Raw genomic sequence first — 10,095 nt, 5'->3', positions numbered from 1 at the left:
CTTAAGGCATAAAACTTTCATTTGAGATAATAAATGTGATATTTGTGAGTTTTTGCAATGTTTACATCAGGCTGTGTTATCTGCCAAATACATGCTATGACGCAATGATATAAGGGATAAAAATCAAATAATTTCATTAAATCTTGATGACAAGAACTTTTTTTGGTGGTAAAATAACCATGATTTAATGTTAATACCACAGAAACATCTTGCTGTGCATTTATAACAATTTGGGACATTTTTTTTATGTGAAAGCATATTCACTAGTAGCACGATTTCAGTCTGAAACGGTCATTTTGGTCTGATCGTATCTTAATTGACTGGATTTACCGCTAGAGGAAAACGTCAAGATTTGTCAGTTCGTTAAGTCTCCATTCGGATCGATAGTCTCATTAGGTAAATTAGTCCCGTTAAGGCATGTCAAGATATTTAAGACTGTATCTTCTAGCGAGCTGTTTAGATCCGTTAAGACCGTGTCAGACCAAAACAGACCATGGATACAAACTGACGTCAAGATGTTGTCAGACCGTGTCCAGTCGTGTTCAGATTTTAATAATTTGGACACAAAACGAGTGAAACTTTCCCATTATTTATCAGGGGTTGCTCCCCTTTCAAGAATAAAATAAAACTGTGAAAGAAGACGATTTTTTTAACTGAAAGTCTACCACGTCCCCTTAATCATGTTATTTAAATAAAACAAATATTCAATTTGAATTCTAACTTCTTCCTATTTAATTATTTAACACTGTTTTATAATTATATAAATAAAAAAAAGTAGCTCAATTGAAGTCATACTGCTGCACAAATCGCCGCGAATTGACTAAAAAAAATCAACAGATTGCCGAAATAATATTTGATTATTGAATATAAGCACCTGAACCTTTATATTTAATGGTTTACAAGTGATTGCAATACGTTTTATATGCAATTACAGACTGCCGTATGTGGTGAAGAATTTGTCACTCATTTTTACACCCTTATTTAATAATAACGGATGTCGGCCGTGAACACTTGAAAACGTGATCTTAATATGTTGAATTAAATTTAAGATATAACTATTTTTAAATATTGTAAATGAATGCATTATCATTTATCTTTTTATGTTACCTATATAAATTGCATTTGAGTAAATTTGAGGCAGGGAAAAAAATATATAGATATAACTCTGTCTTTTATCGTTTTCCGTTTATTGTCATGACATTGTCCGTTAACTTTATTTTTGCCAGACTCATGCGTTTGACTTTCCATCTTTATTTTTTAATGTGTCTATAATTCGAGGGCCTTTTGTAAAAAAAACTACATACCAGAAGCCTTCGTTAAAAAATAAAGTTTGAATATTATAGCAGAAAAAGGCTTATAAATTCATTCAAATTAATATTTGAAATAGGATAAATAATCAAGAAAATGTTTATAAATACGTCAGACACTGTACTTAAAGTACATTTAAAGACCAGGTTACATATATATTACATGCATACAGCATAATAAAGCTGGTTTAATTTGAATGACTATCCATTAGGGACATTTTTCGACGATAATTAATCAAATCTGACAAGTTTAATTAAAAACGGAAAATAATTCTTCGCCCGTAAACGATTTAACGTTACCGTACCCTCTTTATTTTTTGTTGCATTCATGTCGCATGTGTGTCGGCAGTGTCAGCGCTTCTAATAGCTAACTTATTTTACACAAAATCGTTGACATGGTAGAAGGAAACTATAGTACAATATAAGCTGAGCTGGAAATTGCAATTGGTGAGTAGAAATGAATATTTTAATACATGTCTATCAGAATAATCATTGATCATGGATCATCACCCAAGAGTTTGAAGGAAAAATGTTCACATTTGTTAAATTTGTGCATACAGGTATGAATCGACGTTCCAATACTCCACACTCTTGGATAGTAGCCTGTTCAAAGGCAAAGTAAGAATTTGGGCTTGTTAAAAAATTGTTCCTGTGATTGGACCCCCCCCCCTTTTTTCATTTTTTTGGAAGATCAATGCATGATTTAAAAAGTTACATATAAACAAGTATGGTTTAAACCCCCTTTTAAAAATGGCTGGATCCACCCCTGTTTATTGCCTAACATGCATTGACATGTGGGGTATTCACAATGGTATGGTTGTGCGTGATGGCCTATAGGCTATACAACAGTTACAAGACCTAAACCCCTGATCGAGTAATCCTACATATTGTATGTTAATGTATTGATAACTGTCACGTCCTAAATTTGCATGAAATATTTGTCACTTTTTTTTATTAACCAATAACCAACCAATCTTTACATGTTACGATGTAGTCCGAGACAAGCTTGTCTGGCAAAACAGCCGTTTGGACATCAGAGTAATCTCGGACTAGTTACGTTTGGACGTCAGAGTAATCTCGGACTAGTTACGACGATGATATACCTATTTATATAGCCACTGGTGGGTGATGTACAATAATTATAATTTGTCACATATGTGTTATGAATACCTTCAACATGTTCAAGGCTTGGGTTTGTATATATGCAATAACCTCAAAATTGCCCGGGGCAAAAAAAAGAGTATATTGATATTGTGCCCTGACATGCCTGATTCCAAATGATGAGACAGCATTGCGTCCTTAACAACAATTTTTAACACTTTTCATCTTTTGTGATAAGAAATTTAAGATTTTACCGGGTATGATTCATTATTTTGTTATAAATGATTTGTTATGCTCTTAATTTTGTAGAACTTAAATATATGTTATAACAAGAAAAAGAAATTATGTTGAAATTTTTATTTTTATCTTTTGTATATTATTCACTGTCATGACTGTCATGACTAAATAAAAATTAGATCCCACGCATGCGCGGCATAGTTAAATAAGTGCCCGACACGTTATCATCAGTATGTTGATGGATTATAAAGAAGAAGAAGAAGAAGAATCTTATAAGGCCGAGAAAAAAAAGATCGATGTTTCCGGTAACCCGACCAACCCTGTTTTTTAGCCCCCGACCCTAACTTTTTTATTGGATCTTCAAAAAAAAAAAAAAAAAATTGTATCAACCGACCCCGTTTTTGACACAGGCTTCTGATAGATGACATAATATTTTTTCTCTATTGCTTCTACTTGCATAGAAAGCCAGTAAAACATTTTATTAATGTCAATAGGTATTCCAAATAGGTTAAAATCCAAGAAATTTGCACAGCAGGGGCTTCAAAAACATTGCAAATGGCACACTTCCGGTTTTTGAAACTAATTACGGATCCGGACTTGGAAAAACCATGATAATTTTCCGGATTTCATTTACGATGTCAAAAAAAAAAAAAAAAAAAAAAAAAAAAAAAAAAAAAAGAATTCCGACCTACCGACCCTATTTTTCAAAATGATGTTACCGGAAACACATATCTTTTTTTTCTAGGCCTAAATACTATTTGCTTTGTCACCATGTCACGTTGGTAGTAATATTCAACAAATTCTATTTTAAAATAAAAAAGTATTATAAATTGATCACAACAAGTATAGTGCTATAGCCTCTATTAGACAGTAACCCTTCAATGAAGTATACACCTAAGAAAACATTGATGTAGAAAGAGAGAACATTTTGTTTTAGAAATAGAACCTCAAAAAAGGGTTTTATTCTTCTTCTCATTTATCAATTAAATTGTATAAGTCATAAATTCATTTCTTTACATCATTAAACTTTGTTGTCAAGCAACTTATGATTGCTAGTTTTTCTTGTAGATAAATACAAGTTTATATATAATAAATACTTTATTCTTAATGTATATTTTTTTTGTAGATAAGATATCACATTGGTTTGAGCATGATTCCCAGCCAGATTATGAAGCGGCATATATCATGTATATCAATGTATATATAGGAAATATATAGTGTCACTAAGTTACTCTCATATGGTACCTCATTTGTACCTGTAGCTATAAATTGTGAAATGGTGGATTCATTCATAATTTTGTGTTACTTATTGGTTTGGAAATAACGTTGATAGAGCTAACAGCATTATGTCATGATGTACAGTTGATGGGATGATCTGATTGGACAAAAAGAGAATTGTGAATTGAACAAATAGCAAACTTACAATTCATAGAAAAAATGTAGGAAATACAATGTACTACATTCATGACATTACTTGGTGACAGAGCATACCTTTGATATATATATATATATATATTTGAAATAAGTAATATTAACAATTTGAAATAAAGAGAATTTAAAGTTTTCTAGGAATATTAGTAGTGCATCATATCTTAATTCCATGATTATCTTGGATAGTTATATCATTAAGAATAGAAAATTGGAATAATGGAAATTTCTAGTTTCAGTGAATATATATCAATCATTGTCAATACTAAAAGTGCAGCATCATGATCATACATCATCTGATTCACCTTGGATAATTATTCATTTGAAATAAGAATTTGGATATAATAAGAGTTTCTATGCTGCCATTGCTATTGTTGGCTACATGTACCACCAGGGAGTGTTAAACCTCCTTTACTTTCCATGAGGGTCTGTCACGGTCCATCACTATTGGTTAGTGTCATATATATGCATGATGATGGAAGTTTTTACCAACCTAGACAAGCTTTACAGCCCTGGCATGGTTGTTGGTTAGAGTCGAATGACAGCTTGCTGTATAGTTATAATAGTCTGAATGTATCTACATGTATTTTAATAATCTTCTAAATTACTGTTCATTCTGAAACTGGCATTTTATAATAGTAGTCAAACATATTAAACAATACATGTACTTCAAAGTATCATTTTATGTTGTCTCGCCTTACACAAAAGTCATGAAAGCTGGTTGTATACAAGAAATTTGTATTACAGTCTTGGGGTGATGATGTAAGCTATTTTATAGAGCTTTACATTTTAAAAGCTGAAAGAGCTGGATGTTTCTTGTCTTGTATTCAGATGCTAGTAGCTAATTAATATGTTATGATGTTTCAGTTTGCCATTATATGTACATTGCACCTGACCCCATTTTCATGGTTCAATGACTGCATGTAAAATATACTGTTACTTAATCAATGAAATGCTCTCTTATACTGTATATTTTATATATGTAATTGGATACATTTTATTGTATATGAGTACCTTGAAAGATCTACTTGTCTATCAGGTTGGGTTGACCTGACCTTGACCTTCATGGATAATTTAAGTGATTAATAAAATTGAGAATGGAAATGGGGAATGTGTCAAAGAGACAACAACCCGACCAAATAAAAAACAACAGCAGAGGGTCACCAACAGGTCTTCAATGTAGCGAGAAATTCCCGCACCCGGAGGCGTCCTTCAGCTGGCCCCTAAACAAATATATACTACCCGTAGTCCAGTGATAATGAACGCCATACTAATTTCCAAATTGTACACAAGAAACTAAAATTAAAATAATACAAGACCAACAAAGGCCAGAGGCTCCTGACTTGGGACAGGCGCAAAAATGCGGCGGGGTTAAACATGTTTGTGAGATCTCAACCCTTATTTCAGTTTGATACAATGTTAACATGGTTAGGTTTGTTTCTCAGTTAATACTTCCTAATAAAATTGACACTGGAAATGGGGAATGTGCCAAAAAAGACAACAACCCAACTTCAGAGCAGACAATAGCCGAAGGTCATCAATGTTTCTCATAAGCTATAAGCTACATTGTACATGTATAGGATCACTACTTTTGGCATAATTATGGAATAAATGTAAGTTGTACATGTTTGACATTTTTGAACATTGTTGAATGGCTTATTTCATCTGACAATGACACCATTTTCATGGTTTTTATGTTTAGTCTTTTTCTCTGTTTCTATGGTTACTATAAACGTTTAACCATAAATTTGGGGTATGGAAGAACTGTGAAATTCAAAAATTCATGAAATTCATGAAATTATCTGTCATATATCTGTCTGGCATGGTTATTTTGACTGGACTTCATTTTAATGGATTATTGATAATGTAAAGTTTATGTGATACTTATAGACTACCGGTAGTAAAATCTTCTTATTACAGAATTTCAATAAAAAGATCATGAATAAGGCCACATTTAAAAGAATGTCTGTTTCCCATCCCAGGGGGCTTATTTTTTACCTGGGTGTGGGGAGGGGAAACATACAATTTTTATTTTGGCCTAAGGAGATATGGTGAGACGACTATCAACCATTTAAATCATGTAGACCAAGTGATTTACTTGTTAGTCACTATATAATAGGTCACTGCACACCCTTCAACAATGACCAAAAACTAAAACTTTATAATGAGCACCCTATAAAAGGTTCAGCCTGTAATGAGGCATCTGACACAGTTAATGTAAAATATTCAGACTAGAAACCCAACAATGATGACAATTTGATTTATTATACCATACCCTCCCCCCTCCCTTGAAGTTAAATGTCTAATCCCTTGGTGTACTGATATGAATAGTATTTTACCATGTTTACTGGAAATGTTTCGGAAAATAGATATTGATGCTAACGTAAATATTTTATCCAATAAAAAGACAGGAAATAAGTCGGTGAACCAAAAAGTTCAAATCTAATTGAAAATTAAAGTGCCCATGAACTCACTGATCATACACGAGTGATTCTATTCATAAAAAGTGTCCGTGTAACAATTAAGAAGAGTCTGTGTATCATCGAAAAAGAGTCCCCCTTAATGTACTGTTTTTCTATAGCTCTGCAGGGGGGGGGGGGGTCAAAGTCGTTCAAAGGTCACTGTGCGGCCTTTAACAATGAGCAAAATCCATACAGCATTCTAGTACGGCATACGTTTTACCTCAGCGAACTCTCTGTCTTCACTCTTGGTGATGTATCAATCATTTGCTTCAGGTCGATCCATTTCGCATCTCGTCATGAATATGCGTGATATATTTGCCACTGGACATTAAGGGAGCAATCAATTTATCAGTTTCATTTAGTGATGCATGCTAATTATATATAGTTCTCAAATGATAATTGTCTAAAACTGTTTCCATTTTTGTGTATTTTATTTTTTAGCGTAAATGTTAGAATTTCTTTCCGAATCTTTCTCTTTGCATTTATTTGTTTGTAAACATTTAATAAAGTAGTCCATGTCAGGGGTTAGATTGTATACAGCCAATCTAGGACAAGGGCAGTAGAACAGAAAACAGTCTCCATTGTATACATACATATGCATTTATGTTGAAGCGTAAAACAACGACATGTAGTTGAGCTCGTTTTGGTGAATCAATTACTGTCAAATCTTTATATATATATATATATATATATATATATATATATATATATATATATATATATATATATATATATATATATATATATATATATATATATATATATCTGGTAAAGTTGTCATAAAAGCAAAAACGGACGAAAAAGTTGGCAACAATTTATAATAAGACTAAACTTATTTTGGCCGTTTCGTTTCTTCTAAAGTGTTAAATTCAACCATGCGACTGGCTTACTTGGAGATTCAGGTGACCTTTTTCGTTTTTTAGAAATTTCAATCAAAGTTCGTATATCCCTTCAACGATTTATTCAATTTTTTTTAACGTATAGATAGCGCGAAACTCTCACTACACCATGCATAGACTATTTTTTTTTTCGACCAAATGCGGCTGCTTATTTATACAACCGAACAACCAAACGTCCGCACCCAATTTTAGCAAAGATATACTGTCGAACGGGAGATGTGAATATTTCTATACCCAATCCATCATTTGGTTTTGAAAACAATTTTAAAGGTATACATTAATACGACATCAACCCAACGACACATATCAATCAAAACATTAAGAGTCAACACACAGATTTTTGTTATAGAAAGAAACCTATACAGAATAAAAAGCCTAAACCGCAACAAGACTTAATAATACGGGAGCAGTGATTTTTTTTAGACAAAAATGCAAGTGTTCCGTAGAAATATTTCACGTACCATTTTTTTTTATTTCGATCGTTGAAAATTATAGCAGGTGTGATATAAATCAGTAGATTTAGGACAAAACTATAATATGGAAATATAATATGAAAATTAAGCCTGCTTTGTACTAGACCGACACACTGAGATGGATTTTTAACGTGTAAGTTCACAAGCTAACAGTTCGAAAGAAAGAAAAAAACTCTTTGTTAGACCCGTTTGGGATTCGGACTAAAGTCCTCTCGCTGTCGAGGTGAACTTATTCTCACGAGACCAACCAGGAGAGAGGTCGCATAGTCATACCAAAAACTCGGAGCATAATAAACAATACAGTTTAACAGAATTATCACCGTTACTAATGCGATTTTAAAGTCATGATCTTATCTAAATTAGATACCGTTATGTGATGTTGGTATCTACACGTATGAATAGAGATGGCCGACATCAGAGTAGATTGAGAGGACCATCGCTCTCTGCAAATTGAAAACTCTTCCTCAATGATGTTAGTGGTCCCATTGTAGCGAGCTGTTGCAAGGCTAAATTTCTATCCTTATTAAATCTTCTCTCATTATTCAGTGGTATTTCAAGTTTACTTTTAATCTTATTGTCAAACGACTATTTGAAGTGCTTCCTATTATATTTAAAACTTGTGTTCTCGTTATGAACACGAATGAAATATTTGCCACTGGAGGTGACTGAGGCAAACAACAATGAATCACCATCACTAAAATATAAGTATTTGTTCTCACAAAATACTTTGTAATTAATTAGAAGAATGATGACAATTTCTCATCTATTCACGTTTTGATCGAGCCGCTTCAACCTCAAATCTTGCTGCAATTGTTTTACATTTAGGCTACTAGTATTAAATACTATTGTATTCATTGAAGTTTACATGCGTAGTTTTTTTTTATTCAAAAGAATAAATTAATATTTATAAATAAATTGGACTGAACAAACAACACCAATTATTTCGCATTTGCATGTAACGCAGTTTAGAAAAATAAAAGATTTGATTTTTTTTTAGATTAGCACACATGCAACGCATCCCCACTTAGGAGTCCTCCAAAAAGGTAAAATTTACCTGTAACGGAACATGTATGTCTGGTGTATGTATATCACTCGTTCCATCTACAATATACGGAAATGACACGACCGGGTATTGTAAAGCTTTGAGGGACTTTTAATGTCAAATTCATATCCCTGGGCGAAGAAATTACCAAGTTTGGAAAACACCGTGTGTACACTGACTTATAAAAGTGTTTATGTCTTTCATGCTGTCTAGTCTGAGAATAAAAGTTTGAGCAGTTTTTGAAGGTAAAAAATAAAGGTTTAATAATATTGCAAAAGTCTGTGAATAATTGAAAATAGGACGTTCCGGAAAACACAAGTCGCTATATTAAATGCTTGTAAATCTCTGTTACATGTGGTGCGCTTCTATTTAAATACCTTTCTGTTAATTAAGAAAGTGTAAAAACAGTTATTGAAATCCGGCTGAAAAAAGGGAAAACGAATAGTGACTATCTAACTTATTTTTCAAATATCGAATACACAAATAAATCTCTAACCATCCACGCTTACAATTTGTTTTTACTGACAGGTGTCTGCTGGCATTCGATTGGATATCAGTTTTATGTAGGCGTAACAATTCATCCCATTTATCCAATCAGCTGTCTTGTGTGCGATCTCATACGGTTCACACTAGGGTTCACAAAGTCGAGTTTTTTATAATGATAGCGATAAAAATTATTCGTGCAGAATATACATACACTATAAAACAAAAATATCCTGTCCAAAAATGACTTACGAGACACCATATTAACCAAATAACTATTTAAAGACTAAGACCGTACGAGTATACGTATACGGTCCGGACCGTACGCGTACGGTCCAAATACTCAAAATTGATCGGATTATCTTATTTTTGTTTATGAATTGTGTTGTTAGTACTGGTCCGGGAACACAATTATCCCCCTTCAATTTTCGTTGTCAATTTTCGTTCACAAATATAGTTCCCTTTAATTTCAGTATATTTTTTCTTAAATTTTTTTTTGCCTTTCCTTTGAATTTTCCCCCATTTTTTTGCTATAATGTGAATGTAAGGTCATCTAAGAGAATTTCTGTAAAATTTCTTTTTGATATTTTGAGCAGAAATGAGTGATTTTGTTAGGTAAACATAGGTGGGATTTCCCCTTTTCGGAAGCTCTCTGGCTTAACC

The 10,095-nt window shown here is 32.7% G+C and overlaps 1 long non-coding RNA gene across 1 annotated transcript; it reads left to right on the top strand.

The window, feature by feature from the left end:
- The first annotated feature begins 1,068 nt into the window (after positions 1 to 1,068).
- On the top strand, positions 1,069 to 4,747 carry LOC143058679 (uncharacterized). The gene is made up of 2 exons (XR_012973184.1): positions 1,069 to 1,754; positions 3,772 to 4,747. It is a non-coding gene; the product is annotated as an uncharacterized LOC143058679 (long non-coding RNA).
- Positions 4,748 to 10,095: the final 5,348 nt, after the last annotated feature.

Source organism: Mytilus galloprovincialis, chromosome 14, assembly GCF_965363235.1.
Source record: "Mytilus galloprovincialis chromosome 14, xbMytGall1.hap1.1, whole genome shotgun sequence".
Lineage (NCBI taxonomy): Eukaryota > Metazoa > Mollusca > Bivalvia > Mytilida > Mytilidae > Mytilus > Mytilus galloprovincialis.
Note: the sequence above shows the minus strand (reverse complement) of the source record. Positions and strands in the feature narration are given on the sequence as shown.